At 41.6% G+C, this 13751-nt stretch overlaps 1 long non-coding RNA gene across 1 annotated transcript in view; it reads left to right on the top strand.

Annotated features, from left to right (window-relative positions):
• Positions 1-5305: 5305 nt before the first annotated feature.
• The window catches only part of LOC107183966, a 21860-nt gene continuing 13414 nt past the window's right edge, over positions 5306-13751 (top strand). Inside the window, exons 1-2 of the long non-coding RNA XR_001514781.1 lie at positions 5306-5439; positions 13416-13523. This is a non-coding gene — a long non-coding RNA (uncharacterized LOC107183966). The remainder of the gene's footprint in view (positions 5440-13415; positions 13524-13751) is intronic.

Below are 13751 nucleotides of genomic sequence, written 5' to 3'. Positions count from 1 at the left end.
TTGCTAGGGACTTGCCCGGCACTTGCTCTCTACCTCTATTTGTTATCTTACTTCTATCATTGACAGTCCCTCTAGGTTGTGGGCTGCTTGCCTGTGTTCCTGAGAAGCATCTACGGTACCAGTCTATAGAGTGTGTTTTCTTTAGTGAATTACCGGTATGTTTACCGGTAATAAACTTGCACTGTTTTATGTATATGTTTGATTACATACAGCCTTGTGACAGTTTTCCTGCATGTCATAAGCATTTGAATATAAATTAAAATGTTAAAATCAAATCTGATATTGTTTAACCTTTTATTTGGTGTGTGGAAGGTGTGCGGAAGAGGGGGTAGTCTTATACGGCGAGTATATAACAAACTCTGTATTTTGAGTGGAAATGTTAGGGGGTCGTCTTATACGCCCAGTCGTCTTATACGCCGGCAAATACAGTAGTTCAGAGTCTACTAAGTGCTTTCACATGCAGTACCGTACTTATATTTACAGGCCGTGAGGGAGATATTATTTATTATCCCATTATACAGATGATAAAATGGAGGACAAAAAGGATCAGGTGACTTTCTCATATGGCAAAGCCGCAAGTCAAAATCTTTTTAGGTGCTGCATAATACGTATCTCCATGTATTTGTGAGAATGAAACAATGAGACTGCTTTCAAACAAACACTTAAAAGTGCTGTTCTGATTATATAATAAACCTCTCCAAATTTTAGTGGCATAAAATGCAGCCATTTTCTCTTGTTCCCAATTCTATGGTCAGGAATTTGGACAGAGCGCAGTAGAAATGGCCTATCTCAGGGCCCTGATGCCTGGGCCTTCCCTGCATGGATTCCTTGCTTGAGACCGTATGTCTTGGGCCTCGGTCCTTTTCCACACAGCATCTCCTGGCCCTGGCATGTCGAAGGTAGTTCTTTCATTAGCATGTGTCTGCCATTAAGGCAAGGATGGCTAGCACAGCTGGGACTAATCTTTCCCCCTCACTTTTCGAATGACACTTTTTGTTTGGATTTGCTAATACTTCTGCTTTAAAAGAAAACATGAGCCGCTATACCTGTGTGGCATAGCATTCTCACCAGCACTCTTTGTATTTAACTTGCTACTAATTACTTAGGTATAGTCCTTTGCCCCATGCTAGTAACCCTGGAAACTGCCTTATACATCCTACTGACTTAAAATCGGTGAATGCTGACCTTTCATTCTATTATTGTTTGACTCATATTTATTATTATATCTCTGTAAATGAATGAAGATGACTTTAATCCGTCCCTACCAAACTCTTTCTGGATGGAGCCAAAATCTTGTTAACCTTTCTAAAATCAATTATAAAGTCAAATGTTTCCATAATTTGCTCCCCTTGAAAATGTCTTCCAAAGATCTTTAGCAGAATTTTATACATGTAGACTTCCAAAAAGGAAAAAAAAAAAAAAACCTGAGGAATTTGATCAAGAAATTTTTCTTCACTTTGCATTTAATAAGGTATCTTTCAAGCTGGTTTTCAAAGACAAACAGAAATCATAAGGAACGTCACACGTCCAGGAAGCATCCCTCTTAACCTCTTAGGGGGCCAAGTTCCCTCCAAGAGAAGACAAAGATCTGAAGCTACCTGCATTCAAAGGAGCTGCAAACCAGACCAGGTGACACAAAAAGCAGAGCAAGGGAGCTATTTCTAAAGATTTGCTGCGAGGTCAACAAAAGAATACAAAGCCTTTAGTTCAAGAGCGTGGTCTCTACTTTTGCATGGTGTGGGATTGTATGGGAACTGATTACTATTCAGAATTCTCTAATACTTCTTTCTATTTTTAACAATGCTGCAAGGCCTGACTCTTGGGGAAGCAGAGGAAGAAAAATGCATAGTTGCCCTCAATGTATCTCCCCTCCCCAGGGCCCCCAGGGTGCTGGTTAATAAATGGCTCCTCACTTGCATACCAGCTGCATTTGCTCAGGGCTCTTCCAAGGAGCTCTCCTACCTCGCATTAGTCAGCAGGTTCCTAAGAGAAACACCTTCCCTTGCCTCGCTGAAGGATTAGTCAGCCTTATAAACACACCAGATTCCCCCTTCTCAGTAGGACATTTAATTAACCCCCACTGATTCAGCAAGCAAAGCAGCCAATAAGAATTTTTTGGCTTTTCACTGTGGCCCTAGGATATCCACCCACTTCTTGGTATTTTGAAAAATGTTGTGCCAGTTTCACTCTAAATCATCAGAGCAGACGGAGTACAGAAATACATTTCTCCAGGTCACCCAGCAGCACTGTTTGACCATCTATGCCAGTGATGGCAAACCTTTTGAGCTCGGCTTGTCAGCATTTTGAAAAACCCTAATTTAACTCTGGTGCCGTGTCACATATAGAAATTTTTTGGTATTTGCAACCATAGTAAGACAAAGATGTATATTTTTGATATTTATTTTATATATTTAAATGCCATTTAACAAAGAAAAATCAACCCAAAAAATGAGTTTGCGTGTCACCTCTGACATGCGTGTCATAGGTTCGCCATCACTGATCTATGCGGTGACAATTGAGCAGCTCCCTATTGGAGAGACTGGAGAGAGTTAGGGAAGGGGTTTGTGGTGCAGAGTGTGCACAGAGCGCTGTGTGCACTTCACTCAAGACTGTTCCAGAGAGGAGGCCAGGGGAGCCCTCCTGTTAACCTGAGGTTCCAGCACCTTCCAACGTGCTCCCTGGAAGGTGCCTTTCCTTATAAAAGGCTCTATTCGAATATGGGACCTTGGATATATGGCTGTATAGGTAGATGCTGATTTTAAACTTCATTTTACCTTGCTTTGAGGCAATTTCTCAGACGGATGCCTCCTTTCTATTGTTGAGAAAAATATATATGTATGCCTCTAGAGCAGTGGTTCTCAACCTTGGCTGCACATTAGAATCACCTGAGACTCTTTTCTAAAATCCTGATTTCTGGGCCTCATCCTCCAGAAATCCTGTTTCTTTGTTACTAATGTTGTGGCCCCACCCCATAACAAAGAAACAGAATTTCCGGAGGATGAGACCCAGAAATCAGGATTTTAAAAAGATTCCCAGGTGATTCTAATGCGCAGCCAAGGTTGAGAACCACTGTCTAGAGCTTTTAGCAATAATATAGAAGAAAAACCTAGTTGAAATAGGTTTTTCTCTCCCCAACTATCTACTGTTTGTTTTTCTTCCAAATTCATATACAGTAGAAGTTTATCAGCTACCCATCTGTGCTAGATTTTCTAAATTATCTCAGTTAATATATGCAATTACTATGTGAACTGGCTATTAATAGCCCTTTTATAGCAGCTAATGCAGTTACTAGCATATAATAGGGTCTCAATAAATTGTTGGTAAATGAAGAGAAGCTAAATGGATACAAATGAGTGAGGTTACAAATGGGTTCAGATAGTGTTAAGTGACTTGATCATAATCACAGGACTTGTAAGCTGTAGAACTGGTATATAGGATTAAAAAGTGGGGTGGAGTATTGCAGATTTGATTTAAGCCAGTTTGCCCATTCAAAAATTTTAAATTATTTTGGTATATATCAATGGCTTTAAACCATTATAAATAGGTAGGGCCAATATCTTATCACAGATTTTATTTATTTATTTATTTATTTATTTATTTAATCTTCACCTGAGGAGATGTTCAGAGAGAGAGAGAGAGAGAGACATTGATGTGAGAGAAACATTGATCAGTTGCCCTCTGTATGTGCCCTGACCGAGATTGAACCTACAGCCCAGGTATGTGTCCTGACCATCAATCGAACTGGTGACCTTATCATGCACAGGACAACACTCAACAATCCTTTGGCCTAAATGGGGGATTTTGACAGTGCTTAGGGAAATTTAGTCAAATGACTAGCAAGAAATTCTTGTTTGTAGACATGTTCTAGGCTTCCTAGGAATTTTCTAGCTTTCTTTGTGTGGAGACTAGATAGCCATAGAACCATAGCTTGCTCAACCCTAATACCTCAGGCTATAGTGCAAGTGTTGAATCACAGGGCAATTGGAAATAGTTTCTTCCACATACAAGCTAATCGTAGCCACTATTACTAATTGGTTGCTATGGCCAAAATGTTACTAAATGTACCCTTTGTAAATAGTACAAGTGAAGCAGGATTTTTGGACTGGAACAGGTGGTATTCCCCTGGGCAGAATGGTTCTCAGGCTCTTTGTCCATGGGAGTCAAAGAATGAATCCACAAATGGAAGATGGTATAGCAAAGGTGGAAATTTACTGAAGAACAAGTACAGACTCCCACGTGGGGAGGGGAAAAAAGTCCCATTGAGTTCCTTTTCCCTACGGTTTATAGGGCTGCAGGTCCTATGCCTCCTCTGATTGGTCACTATTTCCTTGGACTGGTTACTATAGTAACTTCTGAGCTCAAAGGTGGAACCTCACATGGGACAGGTGAAGTTTTCCTCCCCTCCTTCGTTATTGTTTTCCTATTCTCTTTGGGCTTTCTTCTCCTTCTGGATGAGGGGCTTCCTTCCATTTATTTTGTAAATATAGACCTTCTGCTGTTTCCAGCAGTGACCTTGACCTCTATAAGCCTTTGCTTTCTTTTCTATAAAATGAGGGGAGGCCCAGCTGGTGTGGCGCAGTGGTTGAGTGTTGATCTATGAACCAAAAGGTCAGGCCACAGTTCGAGTCCCAGTCAGGGCACATGTCCTGATTGCGGGTTCGATCCCCAGTGTGTGCGTGTGGGGGGGGCAGGAGGTAGCCGATCCATGATTCTCTCTCATCATTGATGTGTCTTTCTCTCTCTCTCCCTTCCTCTCTGAAATCAATACAAAATATATCTTAAAAAATGATGGGAGAATTCTAGCCAATGCTATCCAATAGAATGTTCTACAGTGATGGAAATATTCGATGACCGTGCAGTCCAGTGTGGCAGGCACCAGCAACATGTGGCTTGTGACTAGCTAGTGTGACTGAGAAACTTTCTCTGAATTTTTAACTTCGCTTTATTTAAATCATTTTACATTTTAATGGAAATGGCCACATGGACGGCACAGGAAGCACTCTCTATAGTCACAGACAACTCCCCAATTCTAGGGTCTTAGAACCAGCCCACATGTGAAGATTGTTAACTCTGGGTTCCTCTGAATGAAAGTCCTTTTAAGCATCAAAATCCATTTTGTGTTTTCAAACAGTGAAGTTTCTATTCAGCTTTCTGATTCAGCTGAAAGATGAGTAAAGGCACATGTAAACAGAAAAGCTCCCAGGGGGATGGCCATCATCTCAATAGGGCTGTTGTCAGTTGAGCGTTCCAGCAGACTCCCAGAATACATTACCCTTGTGAACTATTCTTCCGCGATGGCAGCCAAAGGCACACTAAAATATTGCTGGGAGGCTACTGCCTTCCTCCCAGGCTGTTCTGACACAGGCTGTTGTTTCAGGCTTGTGAGGTGCACTTACCTGCAATGAGACTAGGCACGGAAGAGGCAGAGACAGGAAACAGGTAAATAAATATTTAACATGTTGGATAGAGAAACGCAGCTCAGAGGGTGATAAGGAAGGAGAGGTTGCTATTTTTTTATAAGGCCGTCATGGCAGGATTCTCTCTGATAATAAAATATTTGGGTAGACACCAGATGGAAGTGAGAAAGTGAGCCATTTTATGAACTGAGGGGAATGTGTTCCAGGCCAAGGGGATAATCAGTGCAAAGGCCCAGAAACAAGAGGGTGCTTGCTGATCTTGAAGAACTGAGATGAGACAATGTAGCTGGAGAGGTGTGAGCAAGGAGGAACGTGGAAGAAGATAAAATCATTAGAGTGTGTGTGTGTGTGTGTGTGTGTGTGTGTGAAACACATGTAGGGCCTAATAGGCCATTGCAGGGAATTTGGCCTTTACTCTGAATGACATCAGAAGCACTGGAAGGTCTTATACATAGACCTGCCAATGACCTAACTTACAAGTTTCACTCTGGCTACTGTGTAGATTAGGGTCTGTATGAGGGTAAGAGTGAAAGTGGATGACTCTTAGAGGTGACATTGTTCTTAGAGTCCGGTGTAGTTTAAAAGTAGAGCTATGAGGTATAAGAAAGGCAGAGGACTCAAGGACTGAATCTAGGGTTATCACAGAAGCACTTTCATACTGGCCCATTTTTGTACAGTGTGACAGGAAGAATGACAGGAGTGTGCAGGAATAAGATACACGAGGCTTTCAACACCTGTCCTAACAAGAAAGGAATATTCATCAATTCAATATTTCTGACCCAGCAAGACTTGGGGAGTAAAAGACTTTAGTAGGAAGAAGCCTGTCGACCACTTAGTTCTTCCTTGAGACCTGTATGCATTCTGAGTCTCCATTTCTTCCTTTTACAGAATTGTTGGAGTAATTAAATGTGGAAAATCAAGCAGTAAGCAGAGTCATATAGTCATATGAATGCATACAGTGAGCATTTAGTACAGCTGTGCCTGCAACAGCTAACTTTTCCCATATATATCACAAATTAACCTATGGAATCAGGGCAACGAGCTCATTCTCTTTCATGTTGTTATCAGTTTATGCTCACAAAGGGCTTAATTTCGCTCTCCTCTCTCTGATTCTCTGGAGACTTAGAGAGTGAGGGGAGTGGGAGTGGGAGAGATCCCCACTGGGACAACAGATAATTCTTAAATGAAAGTATGTGTTCTTTCCCTTCACATTGGTGCAGTTTCAGAGTCTATCATAAAGCGGCTTTATTAAAAAGAATAATAATTAAAAAAGGATCCAGGTTAATCCCAGCTATTGACCCTGTAGGCAGCACTTACATGGGCAAAGGGGATGCTTTCCAATGCTGATATTGATTTCCATGTATAAATCCCTCCTTGCAGAGTCCTCTTCTCCTTGCAGCTGGTGTAAAAGTAATCATTCTCTTTATGATCGCTCCTTCAAGTCAGAGCCCAAGCCGCTTGTAAAACAAAGAGACAAAAGCTGGGCAGGAGAGGCCTTCAGTGGAAGGCATAGGAGGTATCTCCTTTTATGAGCAGTGCCCTGGGTCAGCCCCAGAAGCTAAGTATCCTGAAGACCAGAGAGTGCCAGTGTGAATGCAGTAGCCAGCAGAACTATGTGACTCTGAGGGTGTGCCATGGGGAATGAGCTATTCTGTAATTAAATGGAGCTTGGAACAGAATCAGTCACCTTTCCTCCCAACTCTCCGTCTCTCTCTCTCTCTCTCTCTCTCTCTTACACACACACACACACACTCATACACACACACACACACAGTCCAGCTTGTCCCATTCTCCCCACCCCCACTCTGCCACTCTATCCCACACTTCAAGGGGCTTGGTGTTCATGTGTATAGACTCCCCAGTTCTTATGTCCTAGTTTATTCCAATACCCTTCACCCCATCACACTCAGCATCAGTTTCACCCTTGAGTCTGGGGATGTGCACTCTATTCCAACAGCAACATGCATGCTTGTGGGGACACTTAAGCCCTAATGGTAGGCATATGGTTGTATCCTGGAATTCAAGATCCTGTATCCCCAGAGGATAGTGTACTATGCTGTGTATACAGCAGCCTCTAGCCCCATATGGCTCTTGAGCTCTTGAATTGTGGCTAGTCCAAAATGAGATGTGCTATAAGGTATAAAATACATAATGAAATTTGAAGACTTAGTAAAAAAAATGTGAAGTACCTCATTAGTAAGTTTTACATTGATTATATTTTTTATCCATTACCTTTTGGATATGTTATGAAACTTCAGTTCCTGTGTATTTTTTTAACATGCTCCTGGAAAATTTAAAGTTATACATATAGCTTGCATTACATTTCTGCTGCACAGAGCTGGTCTAGACCAGTGGTTCTCAAAGTGAGGTCCCAGAACCAGCAGCAGCAAAGCCCTCTGGGAACTTGTTAGAAATGCAAATTCTTAGGCCCCACCCCAGACTTATTGGATCCACCTCTGGGTCCAGCAGCCAGTGTTTCATCAAGCCCCGCAGATGATTTTGATGAGAACTCTTAGTCTAGAATAGAGTGCAGCCTAAGGGTGGAATTTTCCCAACTTGCCCCTTGTCTGGGTGCCATGCATCTGGACCGGACGCCATGTCCCTTACCCCAGGAGGTAGAGGATTGCAGGAACCTCTGAAGTCTCAGAGCACCAGCCCCAGATCCAGTTCTGCCTTAGGCCTTCCTTCAGTGCCTGCCTGCAAGGAGATGTATTTATTCAAAGGGGTTCAGTTTCTCACTAAATAAAATCGCTCGCTTAGGCTGGCAAATATTGACTCAAGCTGTTACGCTTTTATATATTTCAGCAACTCCCAATGTTGTAGGGCTCAGCAAGCAAACAAGAACAGGTACAAGGAGTTATTGTGGCGTTTGGGGCCCCTGTTTGTTTTGTGCAGCTGACGCCTGCTGCCCATTGTGGAAGTCGGGTTGCTAATGACCTTGTAATGGAGCACTCTGCAGTTGATAAGGCCAAAGGCTTTAATCGAATACAAGTGCCTTTTACATTTCCACTTGAAGAGTTTAATTGCGTTTTGAAATCTACTGTACCCTAAAGGCCTCTGTTTCCTCAGCAATGTGCATCCTTACATTAAACCCTGGAAAGAATGGAATGCATAATGGGGTGACGTGTAATGGGCAGTTTTGAATTCAGTTTGAAGGGGGCTGCTGGTATCCATTCTGCATACACTTAAATAGGGCTCCGGCTCCAGAGCTTGGAGGGAGGTAGAAGGGCTACAAGGAGCCATGCACTCATCACCCACATTGGTAAATGTTAGAAATCCCTTGTAGTTTTTGTGTTTTCTTTAATTACCTTCTTGGTGCAATACTAATGATGGGGACAGGATTTTTTCTTTGATTTCTGATTCTAGCTGGAGTGTTGGGGTGGTGCTGGGAGAATGAGTTGAAAGCCTCCACATGCACAGGGCTAGAGAGTGAGTAGATGAGGCCTGGCGGGGGAGGGGAGAGTCTGGCAGCAGCCTGGGGATCTGGAGAAAGAGCAGAGGGAAGGGCAGGGAAAACAGGGTTTCCCGATGACTCTCGTCCATTTCTTCCTTTCTAAATCCTGCTCCCTTGTTCACATCATTTTCTCTCCTCTTACTTCTGTTTTCATTCTTGGTTATTTTCCTTTCCACTTCCTTTCTTCCTCTTTTTTTCCCTTCTGGGAAATTGTAGAGACAGAATCTCTTAAAAGGAAAAGGGGAGTAATTAGCCACTAAATAAATTGGGTCCACATACCTGCCCTACCTCAGACACCTGTACTTACAAACACACCTTTGCCTACCCTAGGCAAGCCTGCCGAGGAGTGTACACACACACAGCATCTGAAATATTTAACATGATTCTTTAGCTGTCAGCCTATGGCAGCGGTTCTCAACCTGTGGGTCATGACCCAATTTGGGGTCGAACGACTCTTTCAAAGGGGTCGCCTAAGACCATCGGAAAACACATATATAATCACATATTGTTTTTGTGATTAATCACTATGCTTTAATTATGTTCAATTTGTAACAATGAAAATACATCCTGGTTATCAGATATTTACATTACGATTCATAACAGTAGCAAAATTACAGTTATGAAGTAGCAACGAAAATAATTTTATGGTTGGGGGTCACCACGATATGAGGAACTGTATTAAAGGGTCGCAACATTAGGAAGGTTGAGAACCACCGTCCTATGGCAAATTACGAAAGAACACTTTTGCAAAAGTGACACGGACCCTGAAAACATTTAAAGATTTCGAGGTCTCTTACTTAAAGTGACCGTGTGGAGGTGACTAAGTCAGGTAATGCAGTTAAGGCTCGGTCTTGGTCTTCTTGGGCTGCCATTACAAAACACCAGAGACTGGGGGCTTACACAGCAGAAATTTGTTTCTCAACATTCTGGAGGCTGGGAGTGCAAGATGAAGGTGCTGTCCACTATGGTTCCTGATGACAGCTCTCTTCCTGGCTTGCAGATGGCCAAGTCCTCCCTGTGTTCTCACATGACCTTTCCTCAGTTTCTGCTCATGGAGAGCCTGAGCTTTCTCTTCTGATAAAGACCACTAACCCTATCAAGAGGGCTCTATCCTCATGACCTAACCTAACTCCAATTACCTCCCAAAGTCCCTTCTTAAAACACCATCAACTTGGGGGGTTAGGGCTTTAAAATATGAACTATGGTGGGGTCACAAACAATCTGTTCATAACAGGCACTGAGTAAACACTCCATAGACATTAGTGTAAGTGCTGCTTCTAGAATGAAGACTTAGAAATTGAAGGCATTTTGTGGTTGGAAGATTCATTTTGCTTTTCTCCGTCATTTAGACCTCAGCAATGTGGTCAAAACAATAAAATCATAATTAGCTGGATATTTATTTTCAGTTGCTATTCTTTTAATTAAAAGGCATGTAATTTACACAAGATTTAACCCTTAATAATTTAATATCGAGAGCTCTTAGGAGCCATTTCTTTCTCTCTTTCTCTGTGGGTTTTTCTTTCTAACATTTAAAATGAAACCTGGTGATAAAACAGTCAATTAAGTTGACTGACCAGCTGGTCCTTTCAAATGGCCAAGGGGTGACCCATAATTTTGTTACTGAGGGCATGGTCTACCACCAAAACTCCAGTGCCCCTCAATTCGCACCTGATGTTAGGTAACAGTGATGTCAGGCACAATTTGAGAGGGTCAGGGGACCCAGGTCCAAATAGATTAAACTGAGATGGTGGGCTCATAATTCCAGGTTCATTCAAGTCCCATCTGGGGTGGAGGCACACTTTTCCAGTGGAGCTGAGCCTTTTGATAATTCTTTAGTCCTAGATGCTTCTTAGGTTACATAGATTTTGATACAGAAATTTCCCCTCATAATTCTGAAAGGAAAAACGTTAGGTAGGATTGCTGCCTATATGTTTAACTGTTAGACTCAGGTTCCTCAAAGTGTGATCCTGGAGCTTGTTAAAAATGCAAGTTCCCAGGCACCACCCGGAGTTACTGAGTCAGAATCTCTGGATGGGGCTCCACAAATCTGTGGGCTAAAGTCTGAACAACAAGGCTCTTGACCTTATGGTCCTTGTTTCCTTCCTAGAATAAGGGCTTCTTTTCCTTCTCAAAATTAAAAGGACTTTATATTGTTTTATATTATTATAAAATCATGTATGTTTATTATAAAAAGTGTTCTGGTAAAGAAAAGCTTAAATCATAAGTTAAAAGTTACAATGTAAGTAATCCCAAGACTCAAAGAAAACCACTGATAATACTATCATTTTTATCCACTGAATATTATCTTGGACAAAGCCATTCTGTGAACACAGTTGCTGCTTTCACAGAACCATAAGATGTTTACACCATGAGGGAACCTGGAGATCATGTGGGCCTCACTCCCTCATTTATAACAAGGAAAACTCAAAACATACTTAGCTCTAGAGCACTGGTCCAGCCAATGTCCAGCCTCAGGGAACCTAATAGTTGTCTCTATTGGATGCGAATGAGGCATCAAATTATCTATTTAATAGGCTTCACTATAGGACAGATTTCTATACAGTTTCAAATCTCAAAGATGCCCAAATACTGCAAGTGCTTAATATGCCTAATGGTTTGCCCTTGAGGAAGTAAGCAAGCATGCAAAGAAAGATATTGTATGAGACCCAATGATAGTATTTCTCCATCTTTGGTGAAGTAGGTTCCACAATAACCACCATTGATCATTCGGTTACCAGTGCAATATATATTAATATAAAGATGACTTGCTCATTTATCAATTCATTGCTTTAATAGATATTCTTTGAACATCTAATTTGAGCCAGGCAATACTGCTCTAGGACTAGTGTCTTGGTAACAAGCAAAATGTATATATTTATGTATATCATTTAAATAAACTTGGACCTTCCTAAAACATAATCTATCTCAAGGTGTTTTTAGGTTGGGTTACTGAGGCTGAGGAAACAGTATGCCTCTTCCTTCAATTTTAAATATATACACTGCATATCATCAAATGAACTTAATGAGAGTATTCCATCTCTGGAGTTGGTCAATATTTGGAGATTACTTTTTAATGAAATATCTTGTTATCATTGTCGAAATAACTGATGACCTTTCAAATGGAAACCATATGTAAATACAGGGACAGGAAGTTAGTATTCTGTATTCTTTTTTTTTTTTTTTGTATGAACAGAGAGAGAGAGAGAGAGAGAGAGAGGAAGCATGTATCATGGTGTAAAGAAAAGAATTGGAGGCTAAGAAACTTCTATCAAATGTCCATTATTCCGGCTGCTGAGGTTTAATTTACTAGTTATTTCACCATCATATGCACCATCCCATTTGCTCTTCAGAATGTCACTATACCACACATGGCAGCTGGTGCTGTCACTCAGTGCACTGGTGTGTTGGATGACGAGTGAGAAGGTAGTTGGTGGACAAACACTTGGTGAAGCAATAACAATCGACAAATTTAAGATAGCAGTATGAAGATCAGTACATGTGGATTCTGGTAAAACACTTTATGGTTCTCACAGCAAGGCATCTAATGCCAGAAAGTAATTTTCAGGGATGTAGTCAGCTTCCTGGAAATACAAAGCTTAAAAGTTTAAAAAAACCTTTCGAGAATCAGACTCCTTCTAGGTTATCAGGCTCCATGGCTTCATTTTATTCATGAGCAATATGGAGGCTCAGAAAGGTTACTCAAGGACCTGAACCTGGGATTCCTGTAATGCTCTTTCTACTGCACCCATCTTGCCTAGAGAGCCTCCGGAAGCGCATCTACCTCTATCCCTCTTCAATCACTACTAAAGTTACCTTTTACATCTCATCATTCATATGAGCACCCAAATGTTAAATGATGGAGACAGTCATGATGCCAATTGATAGGAAAATCAGGGTATTTATTGAAAACTGACTCACTCCCCACATACATTGTAAGTCTAATTAAATTGGGACTTGTGGGTGGAGAGGACATTGGGGGTGCAGTATAGGTTGAGGAGTGTAAGGGAATGTGGGGGTGGGAAGCCAAGAGCAAATGAGAACATTTCTGGAAAGGGCGGCTAGAGGAGGGCCATTAACAGAAATTAATGTGACCTTGAAGAAAAATGCAATGTGTGACTTTTGAAAGAAAACCGTAACTCTTGCCCGTCTTCGTTACAATAGGGCCCAAGTTTATGATCTAGCATTTTATCTCAGTTCATAATGTGTGATTACGACAAGGCCAGGAAAATGGCTTATAAACCTGATACTCCACTAGGAAATGTCTAGACGGCTGATTTTGTTCTTTCCCTCCTCTCCTTTTCAGTTGCCCAGACCTTGAATGTGAGAAAGAGACTTAAGCCTTCAAACAATAGGCCAAATAAATGTCTCTTACATTCTGGAAGGGGGAAAAATGGCTCTCAAGGGTTCAATAAACTGACTGTAAGTCGGCCTGGAAGAGCCGCAGTACTTTTTCACTCTCTGGACCCCCTTTCGTCCCCACAGAATCATTCAGCTGGCCTTGGGAAGCGGCGTGGTGACATTCTGGGGGCTTTTATCTTTCATAGTGAATTACTGTATCCAGCACAAATCTCCCCCAGGGCTCAGAGAGATCTCCGCAAGCAAGGAATATGGAACCACTCAAATCAGGAATAGATGGGGACTTTGAAGATAAGGTAAACTGTGTTTTCTTGTTGACAAAATAATCTGAAGCTTTTGTTGTGTGTTTCCATGAAAGACTTCCCAGGCATAAATCAATATGGCAGCACCAACTCTGCGAGAATAAGAAACGATAAGTATAGTTTTCAGCACCCCGTAACCACTCATTACATTTATTTCCCAGTTTTCTTTGTTATTCCTTTCCTGTTCAAATCTAAGCCAGCACATTTTTGGCTTCTCAGCTA

This window comes from Myotis davidii, unplaced genomic scaffold (assembly GCF_000327345.1).
Source record: "Myotis davidii unplaced genomic scaffold, ASM32734v1 scaffold98, whole genome shotgun sequence".
Taxonomy (NCBI): Eukaryota; Metazoa; Chordata; class Mammalia; order Chiroptera; family Vespertilionidae; genus Myotis; species Myotis davidii.
The sequence above is the reverse complement of the archived record's forward strand: the minus strand, read 5'-3'. Positions and strand labels throughout refer to the sequence as shown.